General features: G+C 38.7%; 2 long non-coding RNA genes across 4 annotated transcripts in view; both read right to left on the bottom strand.

Annotated features, from left to right (window-relative positions):
- LOC309438363 overlaps nt 1-18,455 on the bottom strand; it is a 118,563-nt gene that overhangs the window by 70,150 nt on the left and 29,958 nt on the right. Inside the window, exons 2-3 of one of the 2 annotated variants that reach the window (XR_014183772.1) lie at nt 9,362-9,458; nt 1,933-1,989 (exon numbers count right to left, since the gene is read on the bottom strand). This is a non-coding gene — a long non-coding RNA (uncharacterized lncRNA). Of the gene's footprint in view, nt 1-1,932; nt 2,078-9,361; nt 9,459-18,455 lie in introns of those variants that run through there. The other variant, XR_014183773.1, reaches the window with a different exon arrangement.
- LOC309438364 overlaps nt 12,194-18,455 on the bottom strand; it is a 28,984-nt gene continuing 22,722 nt past the window's right edge. Inside the window, exons 4-5 of one of the 2 annotated variants that reach the window (XR_014183774.1) lie at nt 15,724-15,941; nt 12,194-15,617 (exon numbers count right to left, since the gene is read on the bottom strand). This is a non-coding gene — a long non-coding RNA (uncharacterized lncRNA). Of the gene's footprint in view, nt 15,621-15,723; nt 15,942-18,455 lie in introns of both variants that reach the window. The other variant, XR_014183775.1, reaches the window with a different exon arrangement.

The raw sequence follows: 18,455 nt of genomic DNA on the forward strand, positions 1-18,455 counted from the left end.
AGTAAAGAATGTGCATGTGTGCAGCCAAATGAAAGCGTATCCAGTTGGAAGTGTTTTGGCTTTCAGATTTAATCAAGCTTCCCTTAAGATATCTGGCTTTCTGGATATACATTAATATTCAGTTACAAACCAAACTTGGCCTCTCTCTATTAGAGGCAGTAGATCTCCAGGTGGGCTGATTCAACAGGGCAGAGGAACACACTTTAATTAAAATCTCTGTGTAGTCAAAGTCCCCAAACTGAAATGTTTCCAGAATGAAGATGAACCGGTGAATCAACATCTAAATTGTATTACACCTAGGACAGGTTTAATGCATCATAAATTGAAATATTTTAAAGTTTAGTGTTTGTTTTAGCTTGGTAACCTTTCCCTTAGTTGTCACTTTTCACTGTCACTTTTCCACAGATGTCTTGATCAAAAAGTGGTTACACAAAAACACTCTAATGAGCAAATTTACTGACTGAACCCAGGACAAAGAATCTTAATTGACTATTGAAGAACATGCACAGAAAGCAACTTTTGGGTTCATAACTGTAAATATTGTGTCAGAAACTCAGCCCTTGCAATGACTCTCATCTATTTTAGACAGAAACAAATACTAGCAAGCCTAATCTGCTCAAATTTTGTCATTAGACCACACAACAGACTACTCTTGAGCAAGGAATAACCCAAAAATTAGTCCAAGAAATTATAAAGGAAATAATTTAAAATATCAAAGGAAAGAGGATCATGTTTGATACAAAGAGGTAAAACACAGCAAATAAGTTGTCTATTACAAAGAAATATCCAGAGTCACAACAAAGGGCTTCTTATACTTCATTTGTGCTATAACAGCATAGGGAGTGGGCTGAAGGTGAGAGATTAGAAAGAGCCAAATGTTATTAAAAGACAAACGTCTAAACTATAGTGCCTTTTAAGATCTCAGACCAGCCTTGAGAAGAAGGAGGAGAAAATAAAAATAATAATAATAAAAAAGAGCACCAAAACAAACAAACAAAAGAAAGCTGAATGAAACAAAAATGCCTAGAGCAGCTTTGCACATTCATAAACTACGTTTTACCAAGTCATTTCAAGGACATTTTCAAATTCTCCTGCCCTTGATGCTCTCTGCAAGCAAGAACTCATTTTATCCCACCTCTATGGGGGCTGCAAACCATTGAAAACAGAGAATCTTTTATTAGACACATGCCGTGTAAAAAGTGCCAGTGTGGCTCCTCCCTGTGTTCTCATCTCAAAGCAGACCCTGAACACAACTGTAATACCAATACTACCATCAACCATTGACAGCAAAACATTTTCCCATTGAAGTGGATCTCTTTTCCAAGTTACGTTTTTCTTATATTTGCTATTTCACACCAACTCTATTAATGTAAACCAGGTATCTGTAATAACCTTTCTAGTGGTGCCTGAGTTCAGTGATTCATCAAGTGTATACTACTCTTTAATAAGCTGAGGTCAATCTAATTTCCTCCTCCCAGTGCTCTCTCCCCCACAACTACTTCTTCCACGTGTTCCAGCTTTACTTTGAAGTACCTTCCTTGCTTGGCATGCTAAAATCCAGAAACAGAGTGCCTATCATTATGACTGCAGTTCATGCCCTGACTAGCCACAGCAGAAGGAGAATTAGACTATAATCTCCTAAACAATGTAGAATCTGTAAATCAACACCAACCAGCTCTTTTTGGCATGTAGATCAATGAACCAGTGTAGGGGCATGAAAATCCAAGCAACGTTTCTAAGGTAAGGTCAACCTCAGCATATGGATTTGTTCAGCTTGGATTTTTTCTCTCCTTTGCCTTTTGCCCCCCAAAAGCAAGTCTTCAGAAGACAGTTTTTATTGCTTCCTGAAAAACAGCAGCTTCTGCTGGCAGAACAGGCACACACAAACATAAGCTTAGAATATAGGCAGGACAGAGATTAAAAACAACCTACCTTCAGTACTACCCCGCCCAGCCTTCTTGATGGTGAGGAAATTTGCATTTCTTTGCTCTAAATACAAAAACAAGCAACAGTGGCTGCTCTAATCAAAGGAATAATAACATGTTGCCAAGAAAATTTGCAGTGCATCAAACCAGTTATAAAGATTCTGGAGTTATTTCGCTGAAGAAACACAAACTACCCATAGGCACATACAGAAAATATTCGGAGCGTCAGAGGAATGGAGTTGTGCCTGCTGGGGTAACACAAAGTTTCTTGGCACAGAGCAAGAATTTCCATAACACAGTGCATGAGGGGTTTCTACTTGCAGAAATGAAGTCCTGTCATGCTGACTGATATGTCATCATGCCCACAGTTTCACCAGGATAGCCCAAGTCCCATGGAAGTCACTGATGCTTTATATTGTAAGTTACTTGAAACCTCACAGGTGTTCAGGGAGCTCTCTTCCAGTAATGTGAGTCCAAATATAATCCCCCCAAAGAAGTGCCCATAAGATCAATTTTTTCCTTATCTGTCCTAATGTAAAACATAAAATTGAAGGTTTATGGGAAAGAGTTTTAAAGTAGAACTTTTTGTCTCTAGTCCTCTTTGGTTTCTCAGCTTTGATGTCTGCCAGATTCATCATATTCTCTGGGTTTTATTCTTTAACGGATGCAATTCTCCAAGAAAGGGGGAGGATGGTAAAGGCCAATCTGCTGACCACATACACCCAGTATGTGCTTCCTAAGGCTTCCTCTAAGTGACATTTCTGAAGTGGAAAGCTAGCAACTATCATAAACAAAAAATCTGTAATCTTAACTCCTCCTTACACTCAATTTTTCATGCCAGTGTGGACCAATGTGGAAAGAGAGGGCCTCCAGAGTATCAGCTTTAGTAGATGGGAACACGCAGGATAGTGTGAAACAGTTGGAAGGCCAGGTTTAAACATGTAACCTGAAACACTGGAAACTAGAACTCGCAGCGGGGCTTAGCAACAAAATCAACAATATAGGCAGCGCATGACATGTGATCACCAAAGCAGAAGCAAGGATGCTTAAATATAGTCTCTGTAGGTATTAGAATATTTCTGAGAAGTACACATCAAGCACGAGACAGATGCTACTAATAAGCAGGGCTTTAGACATTTATTTTTGTATTTAAATATTCAGCTATATTTATCTGAAAGACTCAACCATCCCATTCTTGACAGAAGGGTATGCCAGTTACTTACTGCTGTCTAGACAAAAAGATTTAAAATGGGAAAAGATAAAACTTCTGCTAGGGAACATGGAAAAGTGCTTTAAGAATCCATGAGAAGGGCAGTATCTCCACACTTGAGTCCCCAGAGCTTCAGCTTTAAGAGCTGTGTCTATTGGGGAATTTAATATATTATTTCATAAACTGTTTCCTAATGCTTATTCTTGACCTTAAATTGTTTGGGTTTAGGGGGAGAGGTTAGCAAGTTATGAAAACTATGGAAACCTGGAAAAAAAAATCAGTCTTACAGGCAGGAGTGATGTCTGATGATCATCTGACACTTCTGGAGTTGTGACCATGGTGTGGTGAACCACTTCAAACTAGGACATAAATATATGAATCATCTACAGTGAGTAAGCTGTCCCACTTCCAAATTTCCTGAAAAAAATTAATAATAAATCCAGACTATCTGGACATTCACCCTAAGTGTTTGGACAGCTTTAAATGATCCTGTGATCTCAGCAAAGAAATTGTTCTTGAAATGAGTTACACATTTCACCTCTATTTTTAACATAACCATAAACCAGACCTGCTAAACAGAGGTTTCCCAATCTCTGCTACAGTGATTTGGTACCATGTCGTACAAAAAGCTGGAAGGAAGCACCATAAAAAAGAGTTACTCTAGGCTTCAAGGAGAAGAAAGGTTTGAAGAATTTCACTAGCTTCCCTAAATATTCAGAAATATATATATATATATATGTGTATATGTTTTTGAATAGGGCAAATATTTATGTATCGCTGCATCCTTTAAGCATTTCATTACCATCCAAAATAAATGACAGACTGCGAGCAGTGCTCAGGTAACACTTTGGAACATGAAGTTCCTATCTAAAGAGAGAGCTTTGGATAGACACAGGAATGAAATGGATAGAGTTCATCCCTCAGCCCCTTGGTCACCCCATTTGCATTGCGTAAAGGATGCCCTGGAGAAATAGCTGAAGACAAAGCCCAGGTGATAAAAAGTCAGTGCACTGGCTTTATGCAACTAATTCCTCTGGTCCGTCTGGAAGCGATGTTGAGGTTCGCATCATGGGCACATTACACAGTACCATAGTATAGAGTGCTCTGCATGGATCTCTTATTGCCATGGTCTCCTGAGACAACTGCAGCCTCGAACAGCAGAAACATACCTAAAGGTGGTGTGAGTCTGTCACCTTCCTTTTCCCAAAACTTTGCATGGGCCACTGAGCAAGATTTAATTTTACTGAATACTCACCTTTATTCCCTAAGCAGATAAAATCACTTCAGAATTTATTTTATTATACTTGTACTAACCTGAAATACCGATCTTAAAATAATTCCAGGTACAAGCCAATATAAATTTAACCAAAGAATTCATGTGGCAAGAATGTTAAGCAATAACTTCAACAAATCTAGTTCTTGTACGTGAGTAAATATTGCTCTTGTTGACTAAGAATTTTTCCTGTGAATGAATAAATCTCATGGAATTAGGTACTATTTGAGATACACAGAGTGGCAAACCCTGTTCCTGTCTTGATATAAAATTATAGGAAATAGAGCTGGAAAGGGCTTTTTGTCCTCAAAGCAGAATCAATATTCGTGTCATTTGTAAGAGATGTGTGTTCTTAATGATGGTGACTTCATCATGTTCCCAGGCTTCGTCATGTTCATGTTTAGAAAGATTTTCCTAATAACTGTTCTGAATCTTCCCGGTGTAATTTTGCTTTTTATTTCTTATTATGTCTACCATGAATAAAAAAAGACCTATTACTCCCTTTCTCTTTACAACAGTGGTTTTTTTTACATCTTAATTATTGCCCTGGCCCTTCCGTCTTCTTTTAGAGTGTTTAATAACTCATTTTTTTTAAGCTTTCCTTGGCTACAGTTCTTAAGAGTCCTTACCAATACAAAATACTAGAAGATTACTTCTGCAGACTGCATTCTGGTTTTCATATACATACTAGCTGGTCACTTAGCTCTTTAATAATTCATCAGCTCATGTTTCATTTGATCCACGTCCGTTCCCGGATCTTTTCCAAAGAACTGCTGTCTATTGTGTTACCCCATCCTGTATTTGTGCAATTGATTATTTCTGTCTAGCACTTTGCATTTGTCCCTATTGAACTTAATCCTATTTTTTTCAGATGATCTCTCCAATTTGTGAAGATCATCTGGGATTCTAATTCTGCTTTCCACATGTTCAGAATCCCTCATCTCTTGTCATATGCAAATTTACTGCATATAATATTATTCCCTCATTCAGATAATTCATGAGAATACTTAACAATATTTAATCAAGGACAAGTCCCCGTAGAAACTTGACAGTATATTTCAATTAAACATTAAAATTAGAGAATTATGCTCCAAGTTTCACTTTTCATTCAGCTTTGCATTTACCCTCAAGGCTACATTTCCTTAGCTTTCCAATAAGAATATAATTCAAGAGAATGACAAAGCTTAAGTAACATAGAGGCAGGACACTTTGTGTGTCCCCTGTGTCTGTGGACTCATTGCCTCATCATAGCAGGAAGTTAGTTTGCTTTGTCATAATTTGCTCTTGACAAATAATTAGCTGTTTCCTCTCTCTGTGCTGAGTTCTAGTTGCTTATGAATGTTTAGGACTTTCATTGTACATTTTTTTCTGATACATTTTGGTGATTTTGTCATTAAGTATGCAACTCACAATCAAGTAGCAGGATTAAATACTGTGCAGATTAATTTAATGCAAAAATCAAAAGTGCTTTGAATTCATTTTCATCAAAATGTATTCTTCAAATATTCACTGTTAAAGAGGGCAGCACCTGTAAGATGTCTTGAGTAAGTACAGAACCATGCATCTCACACATAAGTGTTGTATCTCATTGATCAGCACTAGTAGAACCATCCCTCTATGCTGATTTATGTCTCAATGCAGCATTTGTTCGAATAAAGACCCCCACAAAGTATATGGATATCATGTGGTAGTGAATCAATTATGCTCATTCGGATCACACTCAAAGCACTTATGTCATGTTGTTGACTCTTCAACCACCTGCTCTTGTCAAGGAGGTCTGGCACACAGTATTTGAAGCATTCTTGATTTGCTCCAGTCATGCCCCATTCTGATTATAAAAAAATCTGTTGTCATCATTTTCATATTGATATCATTTTGAATAGCCAGCACTATCTGTACATGTGCATAAATGAGATGGAAAAGGTGCGGAAGATCTGTGGTGTCTTTGGAGAAATAAATGTTTCGTGCATCAGTCAGATGATAAAAGCTAAGTACACATCTGTCAAATTAAAATCCAGTTAAAAATGTGGCACATCATCTCTGACCAGATCTACTACTAAACCAAATGATCTACTTTTTATCTGAAGTCAAGTCATGTGGAAAACCAGGATGCATTCAGATGTAAGAATCAAATAGAATTACCCTTAAAATAAAGATGTTGAATTGTTAGACTTTATGCAAAATAAAATAGAAATGCACATTATACCAAAACAAAACAATCTTGCATGAACTCTGTACATACAAATTAAAAAAAAACAAAAAACAAAACAGTAAAAAAAAAAATAAATCAAAAAGCCCCCACTAATCCTAGCAACAGTCACTATAGTCCTTCTATGTTGATGTGTGGGGTTTGTCTGCATTAATTGGGGGAGAAAAATTAACTGTTTGTAATGAGTCACGTGAGAATAAAAATCAATTTGTATATCAGTTTTTCCAGGAATCAATTCTATTTGATTAAGGACATTACTGAAGTTTCCTGTTCACAGACTTTGTACAAAACTTATTGCTTGGAGAGCATCTTCACTTTTGAAAGTACACTAAAAAGCTGGAAAGCAGAATTTCACAAGTTGTTTAGGGACAAATTTTCTCTCCAGTCATCTCATTTTAAATTGAGTTATTCCAGATTTACATCAAGTAGTTCAAGTGAAAAAAAATTTAAAAATCTTGCCTTTCATACATAGCATATGAGGCCTTTGCTGGCCTTTCACTTCTGGTGTTACTTTATGATGTCTCTACAAGTAATTAGATATTCATGGTGTTTTCCCCTTGCAAATTTATCCAGAGCTTCATTTGCAAGATTTCTTTCTCTCGATGTCATTCATTTAGGATTAAAAGTACTTTGTGTAAAAAATATAATATTTTCTTCCTGAATTTGCAGGAGCAGGAAAAGATTAAAACCAAACAAAAAGACAGTATACTTGAGGCTGGAGTCTGAGACCAAACATGTCCACCTGTGGGACTTTGTTATTGGACACATATGATTTTCTAAATTCAATAAACATGAAACGGTAGACAGTAAATTTCTCAAATGACAAATCAAAGCTACTGAGGTCTTTAAGAAATGTTAATGTTACACATGGCCTTCAGGACTGTCAATTGGTCCATTCCAGAGCAGGAGGAGTTGTCCTGTCAGGAATTGTAATGGCACAAAAGGAAACTAATATTAGGACTACTACCAGTCCTGAGGATAGGATGCAAATGTCTTCCCATTCAGCTATAATTAACCAATATTAATAAGGCTAATATTCCAGTCTCTAACAAAATTTAGGAACTAGCAAAACTAGAAAAGTGTAACCATGTGATCTATTGGCATCTCTTCACTCTTTTCACCCTGACAATCTGTGAAACGGCGAGATGCAGTGACCTGAGTGAGCTTCCTGAAGATGCCTTCCTACTGAATGATAAGTGACAAGGAGTGGACAGATCAGAAAAATCACATACCTGCTTCTTACTAAGTACCTGTCTACAGCTGTAGTGGAATAGGGCAACTGCTTTCTTTTCTTACCCTCACCCTACATCAAAACACCCTCGAAGGCAATTTCCTGAAATGGCACTTTTAGCTAATGGGAAAGCATATTATAGGACACAGAGAGAAACTGTAAATGATAACAAGGCTTAAATTCCCTGACTCTGGGCCCCCATAACCTGCTATTAATCTGGTCACTCTGAGGAAAAGGTGGTATGTTGGTAATTACTTCTCAGTTCCTCCAACAGAAGTGCTACTAGTTATACTTTAAATAGAATAAAATATTATTATCTTTTTGGTGTTTTCATCATACACTGTTAAAGCACTGCATTCCTGTGCTGCATCCCACTGTGATGAAGCCAAGGGCTGTGTCTATCTGGTGTATTTTTATGTGGGCAGCAATTTACACTGTGTGTGATTGACTAAATTTAGCCCAGCATAGGTACCACAGTTTCCTGCTATATTCTAAAAACTTGTATAAAAGAAATAATGCAGCAATCAGAAAAATGAAAGAACTGCAAACAATTTTTCAAAAGACTGATGAAATGGGAGTCTTTCTACTGATTTCAGCAGACAATGAGAGAGCATCTAGGTGACATATTAAACAGCAAAATTTCACATATGCATGCTTCTGAAAAAAAAAAAAAATCATTAACAGGAGAAAGTTTCAAAAGGTTCACCAAAAGCAGAAAAGGAAAAATCTACATAAAAAAAGGCTACAACAGACTTCAGTTCATGACACGCACTCAACCCATACAGCATCAAAACACAGTGAAATTCACTGCTTGAAGCCCCACTTCATGTTCTTCCCTCTCTCAACAGTATATGAACCACATAACATGCATTTTAAGTGTACTTCTATTTAAAGCTTTCAGCCATGCTGGATCATTTTAAGCACCTCTCTCCTTAAATGAAATAAAATATTAAATATTTAGACAAAGGGACTGTTAACTTAGGCCAGGATAGGCCTATATTAACTGAGATACATATTCCAAATCCAGCCAGCAACCACAGTGTCAGAAAAGCATGAAACTCAAGTCTTGTGTGTCTTATACTGGTATTTTTTCCACTATAGAAAGAGCTGTGAATAGGTCACACAAGTCTTGAACAACAACAAATCATGGTGCAACAAGGATACTACTCTTTGGTTTCTGCATATTCCTTGAGCTATTAAAATTTGGTTATGGTGAGAGCATGGTATGGTGTGTCAGACCACTAGAAAAGCTTTACTTCGTATGCACCTACACAGTGGATGATTTTATTGCCTTCAGTGCATATGCTGTTGATAAGCATAAATCCCTTTGCCCACTATTCTGTGAATACACCTGCAAACAATGAGGTGGAAACACAAGGATCCTCAGGTCACAAAGTGCACACAGATGTCTACAGATCGCTTGCCTTCCACTGAAGTGACCCAAGTCCTCTCCACGGTGAGTCTCTGAGTCACATCTAGAATCTTTTGTTCATCCTGGATGATCATACCTTACCCTTAGCCAAACTGCTTCAAGCATCTTTAGTCCAGAGGGTGAACTGCAAATCTTGGAACATCAAAGTACTCTTGAGATTTGTGGTGCTTATTTCTTCCTGTGAGTGAAAAAAAAAAACGGAAAATGGTTCATTCCTCCTTTTGGTCCTATAAATTTACCTCTTCCCATGGAGACAGATGAGGTGGCAGCAGATGGAATTAGAGAGACAATTGTTTTGAATGTGGCTTGTGCAGCCAGCTTCACTATCAGGAATCCAGAGTAGCTAATCTTGAAAGGAAAATGAGTATGTCCTTCAAAACCAAATACCTGGCATCAGACGTGCAGTTTAAGCTATCATTCATCAATAAACTAATCTAGAAAACAGCTTGCTTTCCCATAGTCATTTCTTCTTTTCAGATGAATAGTTGTAACAAGTAGGGGGGGACGTAATTGTGGATTCCTCATAGATTTGGGAAACAGGAATTTCTAAACCCTAAATTTTAATCTTGGTAATTGACACTGTGTATTTTTCTGCAAATTACTTAGCCTCATTATGTCTTACAGTCCTACAAACATCACATATCTTATTAAAAATAACACAGAGACCCTGAGCTTAAGAGGTTGCCCGCAGGCGGTTATCATATGAGCAATAGATGCATTATTGAAGCAATTTCTTTTGCACATCTATACCAGAACAACAACCATTAGAATAATTAGATTCTTTTGCTGGCCAAAGAGCTCTGAGGCATCCATCTCTCTGGTTGCTGGCCTTCAGTGAAGGCGTTTCTGTCTTTTAAAACTTTTATGGGCTACAAGCCGACTCTCAGGACAAACAGTTCCTTTCTCAGGTCAGAATCAAAATCTGTTGTATTAAATTGTACTTGCTGTTGCCATGCCAACATGCTTTCTTTGCTAACACTTCATTTTGCACTCTGAATGTCATGCCTAATAAAAAAATCAGGACTTTCCATTTTAGCCATCTCAAATGTACATCTGGACTCCATCCCAGACTGTAGGCTCCTTTAGGAAATATTCTAACTCCAGTTAAAAATACAGTTCTAAACCATTTAAAGGTGGCTAGGTATAATCTCCCAGCAGGACTGAATTTTAAGACAAAACACTTTGATAGAGAACTACTATTCAGATTTTCTGATATTATGGAATTTAGTAGACCAGCAAGGTAGAACATGAAGTTTTCCATCATGCAGGGTGCTTCTGTAAATTCAGGAAAACAGTGCGCAAAAAAAGAAAGAAACCTGTGTCTAACGAAGAATCTATAGACAAAGGTGAGCTAAGTAGAGAGCATGGATGTCCTCAGGATACATTGCTTCCACATACAAATATGTGAAGTTTGCCTTGACAAAGGCAGTTAGAAAGTTATTCAGCAGTTATTCAGGCAGTTCAGAAAGTTATTCAGCTAATCTTCATCATGCCACCAGGACCACCTGTAACAGTGTTTTACTGCAGAAACAGCCTTGGTTCTTCTGTTCCCAGTTGCCGCTTGGTGTAGGGAGCAGGGCTGAGTTGCAGAAGCATTCCCCCTGCTGCCTGGGGCATTCTAGTGGGCAGGGGAGACACTTTGCTTTGTGCCTCATCAAGCTTTACCCCAAACAAAGAAAACAAGCAGCAGGTTTTGAAGACACTGTAAACTTTGCTCTCACAGCTGGAGGCAGAGTGGAGCAGCAGCAGCCAGCAATAAGGAATAGGCGAGAAGAAAACAAAAAGTGATGGAGAGAGACAGCCGTGGCACAGAGAGTTCATTCTGCGCCTCTATTAAGAAGTCTGAGAGTCCCCTACTGGGGAAGAGAAACTATTAAAATGTTCATGAGAAAGAATATCACCTTGGGCACTTATTATTTATTGCAAGTCTTTATTAGCCGTTACTCTTCAAACGTATTCCAAGAAGTCCCCATGTACTCCCTGTCCTGCTCCAGTCTGTCAGGAGACCAAACATCCCACAGCAAGTGCCAGCGTCAAAGTCCTGCTCTGTGGCAGTGAGACCTTCAGTTTGCAAGGAGGTTTCTTTTACATGCACAGCTAGGATTGATTTACAATTTGAGCTTTTGTAGATGAATCCACAGAGTATTTAATGTAAGATTATCCAAAGGAAGAAAGTTATAACAATCAAAAATAGCTGAACATACTCTACATAGTTTGTTTAGCAGTGCCAGTGGTTCTAAAAAGAATGAAAAAACACTGGAAGCACTGATCATGTACATGGTACCCAGCCCATCGCTCCAGCTGCATGTTCATGTTAGCTTCTCAGCCCTGCAACATGAAATCTTCCACTTAGTTTTCCTCTAGTATCATTCACCATTTGAAATACAGGGCAGTCAGTCTATATAAACTACATATTAAGGTTATATATGTCTACTTGCACAGCATAAAGGCAAATGTAGAAGACCAGGAGACCTAGCATGTAGCTTCATTTTCTCATTTCTTACTGGAAGCAGACACCAACAGCATACAAAATTTCCTTTGGTCTATTGATTCGTGGTTTTTTTTAAGACAGACACCCAACCAAATGTTCTCCTTGAATCCACACAGGTCCTACTGTAGAGCACATGTTCTGCTGGAACACAGCCTTTCCAAAAATCCAGAGCACACCTTTCTCCTGCTGAAGCACACATCACTGAGACACCATAGATGCTGGGTTCACCATTAGGTGTAGGTCCAGTGTTTGTATCCATGATGATCCTCCAGCTACAGTACATAAACACAGGTCTACCACACTGCTACAGCTACAGCTAATTCTGCCATTAGCTGATGCAGACTCCCTTAGGCAGCAAATTCTGCCAGAGTGCACAAGAAAAATATAACACTACAGACATTTGAAACAGAAGGCAAACAACCTTAGATATTTCTCATCCCTATTTATTATGTCATCCTGCAATTATAGAAGTAGTCCTACTAGTTGGAATTCATTTGCATGAGGACTCAGAATCAATATAATTCACAGAGGTGAAAAATAACTTTATATTCTTAAAAGAAGAAATATAGAACTTCCCAAAGACTTTTAAATTGATCATACCACACACTTGACATTATCGTTTTTAGAAAGTTAGGTTTAACCACTTACTAGTCTTCACAAACCTTCTGGGCACCAACAGACTACTTCAACTCTAAAGACATTTGGAGGGCAGTGAACTGCTTAGTGAAATTAAATCCACAGTGAGCCTGAATCTAAAGCATTTGTCACAAAATTCTTACGTATTTGATATCTAAATCTTCCTGAAGTAAGAGGATTGGAGATAAAATATATGGGAGACAATAGTTCACATAAATCAAATCTCCTCAACTGATCTGATTCTGTTGCTTTCCCAGAAGTACTCCTGCACTTGGGAATTCCTTTAAATTACGGGAAAGAGAATTAGGCCACCCAAACACACCACGTAGCCTTAGTAATACACAATTAACAAGTAATAAACAAAATATTAAAACCCTCTTTCATTCTTGGCAAGTCAACAGAGTGTCAAACCTAGCGATGATTCTTTTTCAAAGCTGTTGTCATTTCCCCATTTTATGATGTCACTGCTTAAAGCTGTTAATGCCAAGGAAATATTGATACAGTAAGATATATTTCCATGTGTTCAGTCACATACAGTATTAGTACAGGGAATAAAGAAAACACATGCCGAAGTAGGGAACAATGTGACACATCAATAATAAGAAATCAGTATGTTCTTCATTTACCTGTATGCTACATGGTAGATTCTGGAAACGTTTACACAGGGTGCTTTGGGCAGAAAATTAAGAGGCTTACAACCACATCATTTTACTCACTGTGTCTTGTACTTGGGCACACTTAGTCATAATTGTCAACAAGATGTGTTACTTTCCTTGAAACAAGAAGAACTGCTTTCAACATTGCAAAATAGAATCTCCCTAGACTTTCTTTCACAGCACTGAACATGAGCACAGTGTCCTAGGCACACATACAAAAAGGATTGCAATTACCTGGCAATATTGCATCAATTAGGAGAAAGGAATAAATTATAGAATTATGCTGTTAAGATTTAGTTTGTGGGGAGGGGATGATAAGTTGATTCTTTTTGTCTCTTTCTTGTCTCTTTTTAACGAAAGCGTATTTTATAAAAGACAGAATTTCTCTATTTTTTCATGTTCAGAATGTATGAAGATTGAGTCTGGGTTAAGAGTTATAAAAATATCAAACTCAAGGGACTGGAGAAAAAGAGAATACTTTCCATTATTTAATCTTCATCGTCTGATGGGAAACAATTCCTTTAAGAGACCTGAATTCTGGTGCTCTGTCCCCTCCACATGCATAGGTGCTCTCAGCCAGGCACGGGTAGAGTATCAGAATTACCCTTGACATATGTTAATTGATCTCTGTGTCTAAGAACCTAAGGATGTGATAAAGCGTATGCTATACACGTCTGGTACATGGAAACCAGAGTCAATGTAACATAATACTATAATGAATAAAACCAGAGAATTCCTGTTCAGAGTATGATTCTGTAAGCTACTATTTATAACTTGTCTGCTGTTACAAATTGGCTTTCTAGCTGCTTTCCCATGTTTGTAACAAAGAGGCTTGACTGCACAAAGGTCTTCCCACTCTCTGGTAAGGATAAGCATCAAGAGCAGAAGAGCCTTGTGAATACCTAGAGCCAAGGTGACACACTTGTGCAAACTACAGAAAAGGAAATATCAAAACCTTATCATGTTTTTGGCAATTCATATAGCTACAGTTCTTCTCTGTATTAAACAGAACATGTTTTTGAATACATGGAAAAGGAGAGAGCACAGAACAGGGAGAGGGAGAAGAAGTATTATAGTACTAGGTAAAATGGGTAAAATAGGCCTTCAATGAGAGGAACTCCATCACAGGCCACTGTGACCCACATTAAAAATCTTAGTCAACTCTGGACAAGTGGGCTTACAATTTTGCCACCTTCAATTTATATTCAGATGAACAGACAAATGAGGATGAATTTATTACAGTTTATAACCTTTCTACTTTTCCAGACACAGAAAAGCAATATGAATGCACAATTGCAATAATTCCATGGCATTCACAGACTTAATAATTTGTATGTATGTAATCAGTTATATAGTAGATATCCAATGCTACTGTGTGTCATAGGGCTCACTGGCTAGAGACAGATGTCTTCTCTGTGTGTTTTCAATAGATTTCCTCTATTACACCTCCTGAAGTTACTTGAAAGAATTTAATATTCTCACTTCCTCCTAGGTAAATCACTCCTGTGTTTTTCCTTCTGGAGTTTATTGTCTTTTTCTGTATTGTGTTTAGATTGAGGTCAATGGCTCTGGTCTCTGTTTCCGCCCCCGCTACCCCAGCCCACCGCCTCTCTTCCAGGCAGGAAAACCCAAGTGAGGGTCAGCGGCAAAGTGAAGGTCAGAGATTTCCTTGGCTGGGCTTCCACGCCTTCCCGCAGCAGCCTGAGTCAGCAGCACTCCTCGCCGATCAGATCCGCCTGGTCTCTTGAGGGCACTCAAAGGAATAAAGCTCCATGACTGATGTCTCCTTCGTGAGAAAACCAGCCATTTCTAATCCAGTTTCCTTAACACTAGCGGAAGGCTCTTCTTCACAAAGCGTTAAGCAGTTGTCTGTTAAATCTGGCTCACATCCTATGCCAGGTGTCAGTTAAAATACTGAACCAGTCCTAAACAGAATTTTACCTCCATTTAACTTCTGTTGAATGTCTCTTCAGTTAGCAAGCAAGTAGAATTTTATGCACTTTTAGTAAGCTTTTCTTTAGTGTTTTAGCACATCCTAAAAATGTCTGAGTCAATCTACATTTCACAACAGTACCAGTTATCAAAATATGTGTTCTTGTACACAGTTTTTGATTAACATTCCCTCATTACCATGCACATAAAACATTGTGCTGGAAGTGAGAAGAGATTTTACCACTGTAAATCTAATCTTTCAAAACTGAGTATTGATTCTCATTTCTGATTATCCAACACAAGCCAGTTCACAGCCTGCAAAAAGAAAGTATTCAATATTCTCTGATATCCTATAGAGTTACTAGTACCAACAGTATATAAGTTTTGACCAATGGAGCATTCTTAGTTCAAAGTCTGTCTTGAAGCAGTTGATTGATAGACACCCAGGTAGAAAATAAGATGCAAATATTTCTCAAATATAAGGGCAAGACTGGCTGACGAGAGAAGTAAAATGCATGGAAGTGCTGCAAGGGGTACATCATTCTCATGCAGAGCTGACAGATGGAGAAAACGAAGGTCTCTTTGCAGTATTTTTTCGGGAATGTCTTTGTTAGCACAAGTTCTGCTGAGATAGACAAGAACACCGTTACTTCAAAGCACCATATTTTATTTACAGCAACATGATCTACCCTCGAGCTGATACACAGCCTCCACAGTCAAAGCATTACCTGAGGACACTGGACATCTGCCTGCAATTTCCTTGGGTCAATGCTGCCTAAATCTTCAGTGGGACTCTCATATGACAAGGTTATGCTCACTTCTTCTGCAGGGGCCCAGCTCACAGAGCAGGCTGTGCAGTCTCAGTCCAGGTAGCAGCTCTCAGCCAATCACTTACACGCATGGTGATGGGATTCCCAGCACCCAGAGGCCTCAGTCAATCAAGCTGCTGAAAAAAATGCCAAATGGAGAAGTGTGTCTGAGATCGCTCATTTCTCTACAGTGCAGAGCTTCTTTAAACTTATTGATGATCATAGGGATTATTCGTGAATCCCTTCTGTATTCAGAGGCCTCATATGTCCCTTTAGGTGTGGTTGACTAGATCAAGATCGCTCTCTTGTTTTACACATCCAGTGTTAATATCACCATTCACCTTAAGCTATAGCACAGAGGACAGAAGACTTCCAAAGGAAACAGGCAACTCGGACCCTACACCCACAATGCACTTAGGATCCTGAATCCATGTATCCCCTACTCAGCAGAAAACCCCAGAGTTCTTCCAAGTAAGTGAAGATTTGAATACACAGCTCAGCATTTCACCACAAGCACTACACACAGTTCTGAATGGAAGTAGCCGTGGATGCTCGCTCTGTGCTCAACCCACCACTGTCACCACAAGCAGACCTACCAAACCCAGCCCTTCAGGAGATGTCAAATCAGAGAAGCCTGCTTTGTAGCTTCTGATGGTGCTTTCAACTTGCCAAGACACTGAGTCTTACCAAAATGGTATTATTTCTGAATAAAGGCAGTACTACTCAAGGAATTTGTTGGCAAAATTGGGTCCCTGGGCTTTCAGAAACAAAGATGACTGCAGATGGCCTTGCAAACTCTCAGTCTGAACTGAAATGTAGGCATCCAAGCTTCACTTAAGGGGCTTGAGTCCTCCCTTTGACCAGTACAGACAGGCCTGTCTTGTGGCTAAGAGCTGCACATATATTGGTAGATTAAGCAATGTCAAATGCTTTTCTTGTTAAAGTGGTGAAGCAGCCCTGACACAGTTTTAGTTTGGGTCAGCTGGCATCTGGGAGTGTGCCAGGTTACAGCTAATTCCTGCACAGCTCAGGAGTTAGTATAGGCCAGACACTGCTCCCAAAAGTCAGTTTGGGTTGGTTAAGTGTAGGGGAGTTCAGAAGTATGGACTCAGGTCCTTCCAGTTGCAAATACATTTAAAGCTAAACTCACTAACATGGCAGTGAGGACCAGACACAGAAATCCTTTCGTGTCTCAGTAATTATGTTCCACAGTCCAAGACAGCAAAGCAATGAGAAGAAAGCATATAAGATTACACAAAGAAGGACTGTGCTATGTTGGAACTTTCTGTTCTTGGAGACAAAAAAAAATATTATTCTACTAATGACAAGACATATTGTATTCTTATGTTATGTAGTTGCACTTGTAAAATGCAAACACAGGCTCACAGCTGAAAAGTAGTCACAGAGAGCATTCACCAGGCTGATTATGAATATGTGCTCAGACAGATCAGGGACTCCGAGGATTGAAATTATGAGATACTCTACGTGGCAACGTGGTTATTTAAATACCTCCTCTTCCAGTGGGATTTCACCCATTATTTAAAGAGAGGAAGCACATTCATTCCTGAGTGCTCCAGATATGGGACAGTTCTGAAAAGCTTTCTGCACAAATGAAGCAAACGTGGTATCCCACAGGGGAACCAAACAACAGCTTCTGTCACAGCCTCAAAACCAACTGTACCTGAATGAATGGGGGCTGGAAGGTAGCTGGGTTCATGGACAACAGAGTTTGTTGAAGTCTGTCACTCCCTCTTGAGGGCTACTTGCGTGGGTTTAAAACTTTATACAATTGCAATAGATACAGCTGACAGCATGAAAACAATTAGATTAACATGTAAACAGTTGAGACTATAATGCTATTAAAATGGACGTTCAAGGAAACCATAGCCATTTCTACAGCTGTTTTGGAACATCTCTCTTTGGCAGAACATGCTGGATTGTCATTCTAAATGCCTGTGCTTCCCATGCTGGTTTCCTGAGGAAGGGTTTGTGGACAGACTTGTTTATTTATTACATTTTTTTTACCTCTCTTAGCTGTAGCTGTGGATTTCCCGGCCTTGTGAAAGCAGTCATTAGTTGCCTTGTTTGGCCAGGATAAATCTGTAAAGAAACCGGCTCTTGTCCAGAGGGTTCCTGGAATTTTCTCCCAACCTTGTGTAAGAGCTTAATAAAATCAAATTTAATTTTATGTAAGATTTGTTACAAGGCCATAGGTGTTTTGTGAGAACAAAGAGCAAAAGAACTGAAATCATCTTTACTGTTCCAAAGTAAATCATACCAAATGAAGTTCAGATGGGACTTTTTAAGGTGATCATACCTTCAACTGGAGCAAGATCATATGGGTCTTAAATGAGAACTGAAGGAAATCACCATCACCTACGTCCACACATCCTGAGTCTATTTAGAAGGCACGTTTCTTGGGTGTGCCAACCTAAAGCTGCAATGAACTCCCATAAAAACAATGAATGATCACAGCACTTATGACCTTCTGTCCCTCGAGTGTTGACTATTTTTCTCTGGGAAACAGAAAGCAACCTGCCCTTATACATTTTTAAAACAAACACTCCATTGCAAATGCCTCCCCCTTTGGAGGAAGACATACAGAACAAACACCTATCAGATTTTAGTCATGTTATTTAATACAATGTTAG

Source organism: Streptopelia decaocto (genome assembly GCF_964273445.1).
Source record: "Streptopelia decaocto genome assembly, chromosome: 3".
NCBI lineage: Eukaryota > Metazoa > Chordata > Aves > Columbiformes > Columbidae > Streptopelia > Streptopelia decaocto.